Raw genomic sequence first — 16,493 nt, forward strand, 5'->3', positions numbered from 1 at the left:
AGCCCTCTTACATCCCTGTATATGGAAAAATACTAAAAGTTATAGGGGTCAGAAGATTACAATATTACACATACTAATTTTGGTGCATGTAGTTATAATTTTAAGTAGCAAAATAAAATAAAACCTATATAAATTAGGTATCCTTGTAACTGTATGGTCCTACAGAATAAAGATATGGTGTCCATTTTACCGAATAGTGCACTGCATAAGAATCGGAAGCCCCCAAAGGTTACAAAGGTTTTTTTTTTATTTTGCCCCACAGATATTTTTTTTCTGTTTTTGCCGTAAATTTTGTGGTGAAATGATTGATGTCATTGGCAAAAAAAAAATGCCCCAATATGGGTCTTATGTGCAAAATTTGAAAGCGTTATGATTTTTAGAAGGTGATGAGGAAAAAACAAAAGTGCAAAAAACCATGTATCCTTAAAGGGGTATTCCAGGATTTTTTTTATTTGACTATGCTACAGGGGCTGTAAAGTTAGTGTAGTTCATAATATAGTGTCTTTACCTGTGTGTGACGGTTTTCTAACAATTCATATGTGATTTTCACTCCAATATTTATTTTTACCAGCGTACAAAATGACTGTTGTCTCTGATTTTTCCCAGATTGCAATGCGGCTGAGACCTGACTCACTAGTCAGCTGATGACAGGGAGCCTGTCTGCTTCAATGGGTGGAGAGAGCAATCTGTAACTAATGCAACAGCTGTAGGCACCCTGATTGAAAACCACAGGTCTTATGTTTCAATGGGTGGGGTGGCTGATGTGTGGGAGGTAGGAAAATGGAATTGTGGGATTTGTAGTAAAAAAAAAAAAAAAAAAAAAAAGAAAAATCAAACAGGAAATACCAGGCCACAGTATTATGGTAATCTCATAACATTTAGCCCCAAGACAAGCGCAGATCCTTCCTAAGCATGACCATTACTGCCTGCCAGGTACATACTAAAATCACCACCTTATGCTGGATAACCCCTTTAAGTAGTTAAAAATCAGACAGTGTGACTTTATGGATTTTTTTTTTTTTCTCATTCGGTCTCTCATAGTTGAGGTATACCTATGATGAAAATTACAGGCCTCTCATCTTTTTGAGTGGGAGAACTTGTACAATTGGGGCTGACTAAATACTTTATTGCCCCACTGTATATTCATATATTTTAAACCAGGGGATAGGGTAAAAATTATAAAGAAACTCTACCTACTATAATCCCCTGCAGCTGCCTTGCTGATACTTCTGGTCCCTGCTTGCCGCAACTACTATCTGGTGACATGATATCCCCTCACGAACAGGTGACACTGGCCACAGCAGTACCACATCTCAGGACAGAGATTGGATGTGCAGGCACTACCTGTCTTGACAACACATCCCCAGGTAGCAGTGATGAGCAGGATCCCAGGGGCATCAGCACTGCGGCTACGGGACCCCAAGGTAATTGAGTATAGCTTGTTTATTATTTATACATTACACCCCGGCATATATAAAACATTTAAGCACTAAAAACACTAAATTGTGTGGTAAATAATATGTATACATTTCAGTTTTATTGAAACAATAAAAGTTAATTTGTATATTGTCTGTAATCCAACTATATTGATGGTAATGAATAGGAGTTAAAATTTTTAAATACTTATTGCACTGTAGATTTCGCACATGTTGCTCATTTATAGTATCCTTTAGTAAACCAGTCATTACGTTCACATATTTTTGCATGCTGGACTTCCCGACAGTGTGCAGCAGACTTGCCTGCCTACACTTGCTTGTTATGACCTGTTGGTGGACTTGACCGCTGATCAGTTATAACATTGGTCTAGGTTTCCGTTCAGGATTTTTTCTTCTGGCGTTTTTGGTAAAAAAGCTACTGCAGTTTTTGGGCCAAAGCCCCAGGGCATTTTTGCCCACTATGGGAAACAGTGGTGTAAAGTAAAGAGATCCTATGCCGTTCCTCCGTTTACTTCTCTAACACAGCTAAAAACTCAGGATTGGTTTGTGCATTTCATTTCAAACTGGCAATAAGATAGAATAGGTAAAATAAGAAGCATTTTAAATTGCTTTATCTGTTCAAAGAATCATTTAAATCAGTTTAAAAATTTTTTTTTAACAAGCCTACTTCTAAAGAAACCTAACAGTCATTTTATGAAAGTACATTTTTAGGTAAGCATATGTAGTACTGCTGCCTGGAAAAATGGCACGCTTATCCACATATAGTCCATTCTCGGCATGAATCAACTCTAGATAATTCACACATATCTGGTCATCTGCACCTGTTACCTGCAAATATAGAATTCCAAGGAATGTTATTCAGTTCTGCCATCAGAATAGAAAGAAGTGAATTATTAAAAAGATAAACTAAAATTTATGTTTGCTCTCTGTCAGAGTTCATATTCACTGCTAACCTTGATAGAAGATCAGAATGATTTAGACAAGTTTGCTTTAGAGATTCATAACATATGCTAGCTGGATGGAATTGAGTTATCTTTGCTCTAGAGAGTAAGTTATTGTAGCAGGAGCTGACAGAGATGAAGATAACTGAAGGAAATTCAATTACCTTTAGTGTTTTCTTTCTAATAGGATTCTTAATGTGAAAAAGATCCTTAGATGATGCACCTCTATTGCTTACTAAGGTCTGAAAAATATCTGTTTTCCTGCAGGGCTTCTGTTCCACATCAAATGTAATTTTTTATGCCAACAGCCAAGTGCAAAAAACTAGTATTTGCATGTTATTGCAGCCTCCGCCTTTGCATTAGGTAGTATTTTATATTGAAGTTCACATTGTCTGCTTAAATGGTTGGCAGTAACCAGTCCATGCAGTATAATCAATAGTGTAGCCTATGGACCATTATCAAAGTAGGGTGGGTTCACGCCACATTTTTGCAATACAGTTCCCGTATGCATTTTCAATTTGAAAACCGTATTGAACCGTATTGAAAACCGTATGCATTGACACCCCATTGAAAACAGTATGCCAAACGATGCATCCGGTTGTGTCCGTTTTGTATCTTGTACGGTTTTCAGTTTTTTTGTTTTTTTTCTTGTACCCAAAACAGCCTACCACGGTTTTGGTCCGGGTTAAAAACTGTATGGAAACCGTATACGTTTTTAACATGGGAGTCAATGGAAATTGTACAGAACCATATCTGTCTACGTTCCATTTTTGACTTTGCACAGTATTTTTCCTTGGAATTTCAATCAAACAAGTGAAACTTTATTCATTATAGAGTGAAAAGTTAAAAAGGTATATGTTTTTTTTTTCTAAACAACTGATACAACCGGACATCATTTTTCAAACTGTATACGTTTGTTAACCGTATACAGGTTAAAATTTGTACACACATTTTGATACAGTTTAGTTTGGTTTTGAGGAATCCATTTTTCCTCCAAAAACCTGATACGGGAACTGTATTGCAAAAACGTGGTGTGGACCCACCCTAATAATGTTCGTACTATCACATTTTGTGTTAGAATGTGACTAAAACTGCTTTCATTATTTGGGGATACAGAATCGTATCAAGGCCAATGTGTTCCCACTTCCAGAAACTTTTCTGGTCAGTAGTGGAGTAACTAATTGACGAATGCTTTGGAATTGCTGTGCACATTTCTTTAGGTAAAGTGTAGTCATCTAAAGCTTATCTGGGCGACTCCATAGACTTATATTGCCCAAGGATGGCGATTTGCTTCTCCACCCGTTTTCCTGATCAGAGGGTGTTAGCACTGAAAAAAGCAGGGTAGTCCAGCATTCCATTCAGTGCATCTCAGGATTTATAAAATTAGCATGTACAAACCTTAACAAAGACCTACACATTTTATATAGGTTGAAGCATTGCTGATATTTTTTTGTACACTATTTAAAAAAATCCTGTAATACATGGAACAGGACGCTGGACTGCCCTCCTTTTTCTGTTACGTCTACTGTGACCATCTGGTTTTGGTCTGTATATCCATCCCTCTAGGGAGAAAGCGGTGCATTACTATCTGTGAAATTCGTTTTGATGTCTATGTGACGTGAAAATTATTATTTTTTTAAAGACAGATACTAGAGAAAAGAAAAAGACACCGTTCAGCTCATCACCCAAGTGAATACTAGTTTAGTCCAAGGAAGTAGATTTAATATTTGTGCCCAATTCCACTATACATGAAATAATATGTAATGTGAATAAATGTATTCGTAGAGTGAAAATAACATTTTTCAGAGATGCATTGACCAAGCTGCTATCACGATGGAGGCCACCAATAACAAGGGAAATATGTTGAGTAAATATGGCCTAAATCACCTTATATTCCATACTAACTTTCAGGAGAATATTATTTAATTAATTAAATCTTATTGATTTAAAGGATTCTCAGACATCTAAGGATGAATTAGTCACATCCACTAAAGATATTTTTGTCACCTTCAATCTGAAGTTCTATCCTTTTAACTTGCGAGCCGAAGCCATGGACTTGTTACAATTTAGGGTTTAACAAGGCCTAAAAAAAACAAACTAAAAAAAAAAACATGTACTCTGAATAGAAAAAAAACAAACAGTGCTTAAAGATCAGAACAACCAAAATATTCTAACAGGAGAAGCGGATAAACTGGGATCTGTAGGGGTCTTGGACAAGTCATTGTGTGAAACACTTGAGGTGTCCCGGTACTGGACACCTACTGTACCTTGTCTTATAAGTTCCCAAAGCCAGAGTTCCTCCGTACTGATAGGATGCTCTTCGTGGGATAACCCCTAGTCACCTCTTCCTTCTTTAATTTTATGTGTTTGTAATATACCTTATTTATCGGCGTATAACACGCACCCCCATTTTAACAGGGAAGTTTAAGTAAAAAAAATAAAATGTAAAATAAATGACTTGGACTAAATGCCACATCATCCACCATACTTCTGCACCTCAGTTTGGTCCTGTCCCCTCCAGTGCCACATCATTCCTTCCCTTTTATCAGTCTCTGTGCCACATTTACCCCTGTCATCGTCACCCCCCCATGTCTCATCATCCCCCATGTCTCATCATTTCCCCCTGTCATAAACCACCACCACTAGCCATACAGACATTAAGCATTTAGTTCCTCCCCCCACCATCATTTCCCCCTGTCTTATCATGTCCCCTCATCATTCCCCCCTCATCATCCCCCCATCTCACCATCCCCCACCCTGTCTCATCATGCCCCCCATCATTCCCCCCTCATCATTTCCCTCTGTCTCATCATGTCCCCCATCATTCCTCCTCATCCCCCACCCTGTCTCATCATATCCCCCATCATTCCTCCCTCATAAGCTTGAAGCCCGCCCCTTTACATAGAAGGGCGCTCTTACCCAATAATTGCTCTCTTGTTCCTGATCATCTCTAGAGAAAGTATCACTCTGTACAATTCTGCAAGAGAACTTAGGCCTGAAGCCTGCTAACTTCAGCCAAATACAAAACCGTGAGTTCAATCTAACTCAATCCTAACCCTACGTGACTGCTGGACCTAAACAAGTCCCCTAAATCCAGTGAAACTAAAAGCAATTACTTATTCCCTATAAAGTTCCAACCAAACCTGTGAGGAACCTAAAGTCTGTTCCTCTGAAAAGACTGTTACTATGTTTAACCTGCACAAAATCTGCAGTAAAGTTATCTTCAGTTTACTAAGATTCCGGTTGTGGACAATCGTTTATTCCTCCCTATCGTTCCTGGGATGGGTGGCGGTAGGATATATATACAGAGAGGAACCCGCACCCTGGCATCACAACATTTAAGGGTTAATCCAACACCCTTTCATCACTGCACAGCTACACACTACCTACCCTACACCCCCAAGCTACCACACACTTATTATGGAATTATTAAATGACACTTAAAGAAAAATACCATGTGCTCTTAAAAGAACATTAACCTGTTAAGGACCCAGGGCGTACCTGTACGTCCTGAGTCCGCTCCCGATCTATAACGCGGGGCCAGGGCTAATATTGCGGGGCATTGATCGCGGTGCCGCGCGCTATTAACCCTTTAGACGCGGCGTTCAAAGTTGAACGCCGCGTCTAAAATGAAAGTGAAACCATGCCAGTTAGCTCAGGGAGCTGTTCGGGATAGCCGCGGCGAAATCGCAGCATCCCGAACAGCTTACATGACAGCTGGAGGATCCCTACCTGCCTCCTCGCTGTCCGATCACCGAATGACTGCTCAGTGCCTGAGATCCAGGCATGAGTATTCAAGCGGCAGAATCATCGATCACTGGTTTCTTATGAGAAACCAGTGATCAATGTAAAAGATCAGTGTGTGCAGTGTTATAGGTCCCTATGGGAGCTATAATACTGCAAAAAATAGGTGAAAAAAAAAGTGAAAAAAGATCATTTAACCCCTCCCCTATTAAAAGTTTGAATCCCCCCCCTTTTCCCATAAAAAAAAAAAACTGTGTAAATAAAAATAGAAATATACATATGTGATATCGCTGTGTGCGGAAATGTCCAAATTATAAAAATATCTTTTTAATTAAACCGCACGGTCAATGGCGTACGCGCAAAAAAATTCCAAAGTCCGAAATAGTGCATTTTTGGTCACTTTTTATATAATGAAAAAATTAATAAAAAGTGATCAATAAGTCCTATCAATGCATGATCGGTACCGCTAAAAACTTCAGATCACGGCGCAAAAAATGAGCCCTCATACCGCCTTGTACGCGGAAAAATAAAAAAGTTATAGGGGTCAGAAGATGACAATTTTAAACGTATACATTTTCCTGCATGTAGTTTAGATTTTTTCCAGAAGTACGACAAAATCAAACCTACATAAGTAGGGTGTCATTTTTATTGTATGGACCTACAGAATAAAGAGAAGGGGTCATTTTTACCGAAAAATGTACTGTGTAGCAACGGAAGCCCCCAAAGTAAAAAAATGTATTTTTTTTTTTTCAATTTTGTCTCGCATTGAATTTTTTTTGTCCGTTTCGCCGTAGATTTTTGTGTAAAATGACTGATGTCATTACAAAGTAGAATTGGTGGCGCAAACAATAAGCCATCATATGGATCTTTAGGTGAAAAATTGAGTTATGATTTTTTAAAGGTAAATAGGAAAAAACGAAAATTCAAAAACTGAAAAACCCCGGGTCATTAAGGGGTTAAAGCTCTTCTGAAAATTTATTTTATGAAGGATTGTATCTTGGGATAATATCTGAAAAGGCGAAAGGAATTGTTGTCCCCTCATAATCCCAAATGCCCTCCCCAAAACCCCCAAAAATTTGCTTTTTCCCCTCTGCCCGATTGTTGCAGGCATTGATTCTCTGTTAGAAAGGTAGGTGGATTAGCTTGATCGGATGCTTTAACCTTTTTGATGTCTGGGACATATACAAGACAACAAACCCATATTGAATGCACTCAAATATATATATGAATTGGGACTCCTCGTGTATGTGGCTTGCATATGATGTAGTGTCTCTGTGCACAAGCATCCAGTATCCCAAAACAGTCCAAGCCATTGCATTCAAGCTCAACAAATACATCATTTGAGTAATACTTAAAACAATACATACTTGATGTACTTTGTTTTTTGCTTAAAAGTATTTCTTTACATTTAACAATGTGTCTTTTGTTCAGATGACAGGCCGTCCTGTGGGGGCAAAACGTTCGGCTTCGCTGGCTAACTACTTTGCTGTTTACTTAACGACAATGTACTTAAGGTTTACTACACATATTTAAAAAGTTTTAATAGATTTTTTTAGATGTAACTCTAGTTAATTTGTTAGGGACAACTGTACCTTTTCACAAGAAATATTCAGTGAAAAAATATTCCTTAACATATCTAATAGGCTACAACTTAGTGGTTACACTAAAAATACTCTTAACAGAGCGAAAAACATTGAAAAATCAAAATCCAGAGAACAATATCTAATGGTGCACCTCCTAAAAATAGACAAATATGGAAACGTCATACCTACCTCACACTTTCTACCCATTTCAGTCAACACTTTGATCAAATACATAATATTTAAAAAAAAATAAAAAAATAATAAAACACATTCCCATTTCGTACCAGAATCAGACGTTGGCTTATATGCACCATTAAGGGTTTTGCTGTGTCTCTTAACTTTTGTCCCTTTGTAAATTCTATGATTTTTCCATTTACACTACTTGGCATCCATACCAAATGTAGTTACAAATGTGGCCGTCCACAGTGCAGCGTAAGTAAATGTATGTGTAATTCTGCTAGCTTTGCAACTATCAATAACATCTGTCAAGTTAAATCATTCAGAAACTGCGAAAGTGCACGTTAAGCACAGATTACCACCCAAAAATTTTAAACTTTGTAGAGCTGAACATTTCACACGCCCTAAAGACAATCTCCAATGCTCCATGTCAGGCCTCACCAGATACATATTTGAAGTGCATTCTCCCTAATGCGAAGGAGATTGTGCGCATGCCCTCTTCACCAGATTTTGGCATTTTGGCTAAGGAGAAAAATGTCTTACACCTTGCAGCCTGTACAATCTATATAGTAAATGCAGGAGCTGCGCTCGTATAATAGACACTGGTTCTTGACTGCGATCAGTAGTCGCGGACCTGTCGCTAATGGAGGGCCTCAGTAATCCTGTTCATGCCCGCCATATACCCTATAGATGCCATGATCAATATAAACCAATGCATCTAAACCATTTGTGGGGCTTTGTCACAGATGCTTACAGGAGATGTTCCATCCTGCCCGGGCTGCAAAATAAGACAAAACAAACTTTAACTTACCTCCATATGTTCTCCCGGAGCTCCACAACAGCTAATCGGTTGGCCGGGCTGTTTACTTCCTACTTCCTTTAGCCATGTACATCACACGGCGCTTCAGCCTATCACCGGCCGAGGCGTAACATCGCCTGTGATAAGCTGAAGAGCTGTGTGATGTACCGGAGCATATATCAGCTGATAAGTACTGGAGGGATGGATTTACAAATCTGTTTAACTTTCTGACATCAGTTGATAAAAAAAAAAATGTTTCCCAGTGGAGTACCCCTTTCCTTTAAGGAAAAGGTAAGGTTATTGGAAGATAGATACAATTACTCACTGAAAGGGGGGGGGGGGTAGAATTGTATGATGCTCTTAAAATGGCCCAACAAAATGTATCAGAATATTTTGTAGATAAGGCACAAAAAATTATTTTTATACGAGATCAGAATAGTTTTGTGGAAAACCTAATAAATTTCTGTCTAGGCTACTTAATGGTAACAAAGTGAGGCATGGATTACAGGATATAAGGTTGAATAATGGGAAATATACAGTGGACTCAATTCAGATAGAAGCACATTTTAATAGTTTCTTCAAAAAATTGTATCAGACGGAGGGAAATACTAACACCCAAGAGATCTACAGCTTCCTCAGGAATCTAGACTTATACCGAACATTTTCTTTGCTTCTCTTAGTTTATTTTACTTTTCATCTTTATATATATATATATATATATATATATATATATATATATATATATATATATTCTTATACACTTGCTACCCAGCATACTGCTTTCACTTGTAAAGCAGATGACAAACTTAACCTGTTGCTAATAATTTAGCTTTGATGCCTTAATCATTTCAATTTATTTATTTTAATTTCCTTCTTTTTCTATATTACTGGGGAAAAATTGTGATTGTCAAATCCTATTTCAGCATGATTTATAATGCTACTTTTTTTTTTGTTTTGCAAACTAATATGTTATATTTGAAAATCTAAGAAAAATCAGTTTAAAGGGGAATCTAGACTTGCCAAAATTGACACAGGCGCAGGCGGCGGAATTGGTCAGGCCAATCAGTATTGAAGTGAAATGGATAAATAAAACTCAACAAAGAATTCATCCCCAAGCCCAGATGGGCTGCAGTTTGGGTTCAGTAGGAGGTTTGCAGATGTCTTGGCACCTTTTAATGTTGGAAGTTTTTACTCCTTCAATGATTGAGGCACATATTGTCTTATAGACATATATCCCTGATCAACACAGATGCCAAGATATTCACAAAAATCCTTGCAAAGAGGTTAAGTGTAGTAATAGGATATTTTGTTAAAGAGGACCAGAAAGGCTTTATTCCCGGGTGATCATTGTTTGAAAATATATCTCGTACTTTTGCAAATCTGCAGCTCAGGGGGGAGGGGTCTCACTCCATCCTGTCATTGGATGCAACTAAGGCCTTTGTCAGGGTGGAGTGGGAGTTCCTCTAGGCTGCTCTTGGGCGGTATTATTTAAATCTAATTTGATTGCTATATAAAGGACCGTGTACTTGAGTTGTTTTGTAAACTGGCCATATTGAGGCCTTTGGGTTATTGCCGCGGTGCCTTTTATCACCGCTGCTCATTTAGCTGTGTATAGAGCCATTGTCGGCAGCTATTGGAATAAAAAATCAGTATTTTTGGAGATTTGGGATCGGAGGCAGAGCTGACCAGATTGAAATGTACGCTGATATTTTGTTGTTTTTGAAGGACCCAGAACAGGGCCTCCCTAAATTAATGGCCGTGATAAATCAATTTGGCAATCTATGTGGGCCAGATGTGCATTGGTCCAAATCCTATGTGATGCTTCTGGGACTCTCTGAGGACCAACTAGACTCCCTGTTGCAAATTATAGGTAATGGTGAATTTTTTTATTTCAATACTAGGGGTCGGGATTTCAAAAAATCCTAGGGAATTTCTGAAGATCAATCTCCATCCTTTGGTATTAAAAAGTAAATTGAATTTTGGGAAATGCGCCCTCTAACTATGATGGACAGAATTGCGATTATCAATATGGTAGTGTTGCCACAGGTCCTGTTTATTTTAAAAACTTCACCTGTATGGATCATGGTGGTTTGGTTTAGGAGGTTAGAAAGTATGTTAAATAAATTCATATGGGGTTAAAAGCGATCAAGGCTACTATATCACTATTTTTCTATGGCAAAAAGGGATGGGGGTTCAGCACTTTCAGATTTTCAGCTTTTTTTTTTGTGGCTAGGAAACTAGATACATTTAGAAGTCCAGGATAATTAAAGGGGTATTCCTGGCTTAACTAACTTTTAACTATCCTGCCAATTATGAAGAATTATGCTAGTTCTACATTTACTTGCTTTATGGCTCTGCTGTGGATCGTCTACGTTTTCTTCTTTATATGGGGTTTAGCGTTTCCCTTCAGTTCTTGATGGCGTTCCTCTAAAGCCTATTTCACAATCCTTTTGTGGCTCGAGGCAGCAGCTGGTGTCAGGGGGCTTGGCTATTTCTTGTATTTCCTCGCAAGCCAGCAGCGGGCCCCCCGTGATCAGACATCTAATCCCCTATCCTTTGAATAGGAGATAAAATGTTTTTGCCCAGAATACACCTTTAATTTACTATTTTCTTTTTTTTATTGTGTATTATAAATTAAAAGGAAAAAAAAGCCTCTAGAAAAGTTAAAAGAAGCAATCTGATTGGTTGCTCTGGGCAACTTGTAAACACTTCCTCTGCACAGGTTTTGATGAATCTCTCCCTATAGTTAGTGAAAGAAGCTATGACTTCCAATAGTGCATCATTAAATCAGTTCTCCTATATATACCTCTGGGTTGAGTACTATCTAGTACTTATAACCATAGTTTCCCTATTACCTAGGATCAATACCTGGTCTCCCCTCTGCCTGGGTGCTTTATCAATCTCAGTCCCTGAGAAAAGCAATGATTAGGTATTTCCACTGTTTTACTAAGAAAAGCTTGGAGACGTTTGATATACTGTTAGACTTGTGTACTGATGTACATGCTCCTGTTTTTGTTATATTTTATTTTTTAGTACTACCAATATAATTAATATTGTGCCCAGAGTAATGGATTCTGTAGATCACATACTTACTGTTGCAGTTTATGAAATCGCGAATGCCATGCCATTTTTGTCTACAGTACCCACTATTTCTGAACAGTGTTCTGCATGTTTACAAATAACACATCTAGGTGTAAACCCAATCACTGTATTCATTCATGGTGAAAAGAACTTCAAGGAAAGGATTAATTAATAGATTTTTCCAGACTATGAGAACATTCTCCAAATATATGCCATACCACACAATATTGGCCATAAAGATATGATATTATTTCCACCAAAAGACAAATAAATTGGCTAGAGCTGAGAGGGACTTAATTAGAAAACTTTTGCATAACATCAGAAATTGCTAACACTGCCAACATATAAGGGATACATGAGTACAGATACTTGTTGTCACAGGTTAACTATGAAAATGCTTTATCCCATTAAAATTTGTCCACTATTTGTAAGAAGTCAGGCTATGAGTAAGGACCTCTCTAGGTTCAAAATGTGTTTTCTATGCATTTCTCCAGCATTCCTTGTAAATATTTGTCTTGCTGGTGTTCAGATTATGGCCTTTTAATAAAATTTTTAAATAAATAGAAAACTTTAACTACATGGTATGTACTGCCCCCCCCCCCCCTCCAAATAAAACACTTTTCTTAACAACCATATCTACAAGAGGACAAGCTGTGCACTACTAGTCACAGGCGAGCCTAACACTTGATATACTGCACATATTGCATATACTATCATTTTGGATTTCTTTTAGTAGTGTATTCACTAGAACTGAACAGCTGACTTCCTCTTTTGCTGTCTCCTGCCATATCTGTGACATTTTCTGTTTTAGTTTTTGTCCCTTTAAAATACTGTGAAATACTTCAGTTCAGTTTTATTTTAAACATTTGTACATTTGAATCTACAATATGGGTTAAAGCCTGTATGGTGGGAGTTAATGAAACACTCCAATTCTGTCTAGTGCATTAAAGCCAGAAGGATTGGGAGATATACTTTTGATAAGTGTGCTGCCTCCAGTAACCTTGGTGGCTATTATCAAGAGGATGATACTATATCTATTTCATTGGTGTTTTTTTTTTCTTCCTGTTTTGTTGCTGTGAAAAATCAATACTTTCAGGCAGAGGATGACAGAAGCATCTCTTCAGAACTGAACGTGCCTGACAGACATTGTCATTGGCTGAATTTACTTTGCTATTGTGGCTTCAAGCTTTCACTCTTACAGGGCTTATTCAAGCGTTTTTGTAGGATTTCCCTAGGTGGAATTTAAGAACAAGAGGTCAAGTGTACAAATAGTACTAGGTAGACAATGTCGTCTTCATTTACCTGGATTGTTCTGTTGCAATAAACGCAAGGGAATTTATTTTTGATACATTTTGAAAATATTTTTTTTTTAAAGGAAATACAGTCATTTTATGTCATTTTCATCATGTATTTAATGTCATAAAAATAATCTACTCTATCGATCTATCTGGTCTGTGTGCTACAAACATAACATTCAGTGTATCTGTTGTTATCTTAGATCACTTCTTGTTCACATTTTAATCAAACACCACAGAGAATAGATATCACATTAACTAGTTAATTCTCCTCCTTACACTCTCCTGTTTGAATTGCTCTTTGTAGAGGAGGCTGCACTTCAAGAGGATAGTAATATAAATGACTGAGAACAAGGGTCTGTAAATGTATATTCAGTCTAACTGCCTTCTGAATTATTTACAACTAATTTATCTAGGACTGCTGCTTTAATGCCTCCACATCATTAAATCAGTAGTCCATGTTCAGGGGGAAACACATTATCTTTCTGTAAAAAGTGAAAACACTGCAGTTTGCCTCTAACCATTTGTAAGATGTTTAACCTTTTGTGAGCTGACGTATACACCAGTAGAAGTACTATGGAAGTAATAGGTTCAGCAGTATTGCTTCATTGTTATCACTCATTTGAACAGATAAATAAATGCTTTGTGTTTTTATATTTAACAGTGTCACCATAAGGAGGGCCTTTTGCTATACTTTTAGGTTGGCATACTTTTTTTATTTTTATTTTTGCTGTGAAGACTAGACTTTTAAATACAAAAGAGAAGGAAAAATTATCCCATGAAATACACTGCTTAGGGAACACTAAGATAACACATCCTAGATCTGAATGAATGAACTAATCGTAAGAAATACTTTTGTCTTTACATAGTTGAATGTGTTGACAGCAAAATCACATAAAAATTATCAATGGAAATCAAATTTATCAACCCATGAACGTCTGAATATGGAGTCACACTCAAAATCAAAGCGGAAAACCACACTACAGGCTGATCCAACTTTGATGTAATGCTCCTGATGGGGTGGCGGATTGTCTCCTGAGGGATGTCCTCCCAAACCTGGACTAATCCACCAACTCCTGGACAGTCTGTGGTGCAACGTGGCGTTGATGGATGGAGTGAGACGTGATGTCCCAGATGTGCTCAATCAGATTCAGGTCTGGGGAAGGGGCTGGCCAGTCCATAGCATCAATGCCCACCTCTTGCAGGAACTGCTGACACACTCCATCCACATGAGGTCTAGCATTGTCTTGCATTAGGAGGAACCCCCCAGAGCCAACCACACCAGCATATGGTCTCATAAGGTGTCTGAGGATTTCATCTCAGTACCTAATGGTAGTCAGGCTACCTCTGGCAAGCACATAGAGGGCTGTGCAGCCCCCAAAGAAATGCCACCCCACACCATTACTGACCCACCACCAAACCGGTCATGCTGGATGATGTTGCAGGCAGCAGAACATTCCCCACGGTGTCTCCAGACTCTGTCACGTCTGTCACATGTGCTCAGTGTGAACCTGCTTTCATCTGTCAAGAGCACAGGGCGCCAGTGGTGAATTTGCCAATCTTGGTGTTCTCTGGCAAATGCCAAATGTCCTGCACGGTGTTGGGCTGTAAACTCAAAACTCATCTGTGGATGTTGGCCCTCATACCACCCTCATGGAGTCTGTTTCTGACCGTTTGAGTGTACACATGCACATTTGTGGCCTGCTGGAGGTCATTTTGCAGGGCTCTGGTAGTGCTCCTGCTCTTCCTTGCACAAAGGCGGAGGTAGCGGTCCTGCTGCTGGGTTGTTGCCCTCCTACGGCCACTTCCACGTCTCCTGATGTAATGGCCTTTCTCCTGGTAGCGCCTCCATGCTCTGGACACTACACTGACAGACACAGCAAACCTTCTTGCCACTGCTCGTATTGATAGGCCATCCTAGATGAGCTGCACTACCTGAGCCACTTGTGCGGGTTGTAGACCCTGTCTCATGCTACCACTAGAAAGAAAACACTGCCAGCATTCAAAAGTGACCAAAAATCAGTCAGGAAGCATAGGAACTGAGAAGTGGTCTGTGGTCACCACCTACAGAACCACTCCTTTATTGGGGGGGTTGTCTTTCTTATTGCCTATAATTTCCACCAGTTGTCTGTTCCATTTGCACAGCAGTATGTGAAATTGATTGTCAATCAGTGTTGCTTCCTGAGTGGACAATGTGATTTCACAGAAGTGTGATTTATTTGGAGGTTACATTGTGTTGTTTAAGTGTTCCCTTTATTTTTTTGAGCAGTGTATATATTTTCCTTTTTCTATTTGTGGTGCTGGAAATGGGAACGTCCATAAGATTATCCCTTTGCTATGTTTTGTTCTTTAGGTTGGTAAGAAGATGTATGGCACACATTTTGAATATATTGAGGCTACCATAAAGAGCCTTGCTGTTAATTCTTGACTAAGCAGAAATATACACTCATTGTTTAGTCCTTTTTGTCTCATTAGTTTTGATAATAAAGTGTGTAACAAGTATATGTAGACACTTTTAGGATGCATTTTTTCTTAAAAAGACATTATGAGGCTTAATTTTCATTTTATTGTGTAAGGTCAAATGCAAAGCTAATGTTCCACAAGGAGACAGAGATTGATAATCAGTAAAGAATGGGCCTCTAATGTGATTTATATCTATAGATTTTATGTCAGGTATGAAAAGTTGCTCTTCAAATTGTAAAGACTGATCCATTAGACCATTAGGAAGCACTTTAAAGCATTTACTACTACCTTGGTTGTTTTTAGAAACATGCGTTTTCCTCTAACTTGTGGGATAATAATTGTACATATACAATTAAATACTATGGATTCATTTACCTTTTGTTGGTATTGCAGTAATTTTATGTTCTCATAAACATTAAAATAAGGACAACCATAGTTGCACAAACGATTCTGCTTGTCTAAAGTCATGGTGCCCAGGCCTCAATAAAATAGGATTGAAGTGAGAGAAGCATGTCTGAACCTAAATATAAATTTTTAGCTGAGGTAATAATGTTATGTAATGTTATGTGTCTCATTTGAGAGAAGTGATGTTTCTTAACCATTGTTTGGTCGCAGAGGTGTTTGTTGATCAGCATGGACATTTCCCAGTAAGGAGACGTCCTCTATAATAGGCCAGCCTTGTGTAAAACCTCTGAATGACAAGCTGTATTTTGAATCAGATTGTCATTTGGGATACAGTGCAAGATACTGTACTAAATATGACTGCTAAAACCTGATAAGTGAACCTTTTTTTAGTATTTCTTTAGAAAAATACATAGACACTGCATAGCTTGCAGAGTTAAACAACAAAGTTATGTGTAATATGCAGTTGGGGGTGAAATTTCTTTTTACCATGAACATGGGATTGATCTACTAATATCTGGTAATAGAACAGCAGGACAGATTGAAACATAGTTTTATGTAAATCGATTCAA

The 16,493-nt window shown here is 38.2% G+C and overlaps 1 protein-coding gene across 2 annotated transcripts in view; it reads left to right on the forward strand.

Moving 5' to 3' along the window:
• The window catches only part of LRBA (LPS responsive beige-like anchor protein), a 713,883-nt gene that overhangs the window by 334,365 nt on the left and 363,025 nt on the right, over positions 1-16,493 (forward strand). The gene's annotated exons all lie outside the window — the stretch shown is intronic.

The sequence above is a fragment of the Hyla sarda genome, chromosome 1 (genome assembly GCF_029499605.1).
Source record: "Hyla sarda isolate aHylSar1 chromosome 1, aHylSar1.hap1, whole genome shotgun sequence".
Classification (NCBI taxonomy): domain Eukaryota; kingdom Metazoa; phylum Chordata; class Amphibia; order Anura; family Hylidae; genus Hyla; species Hyla sarda.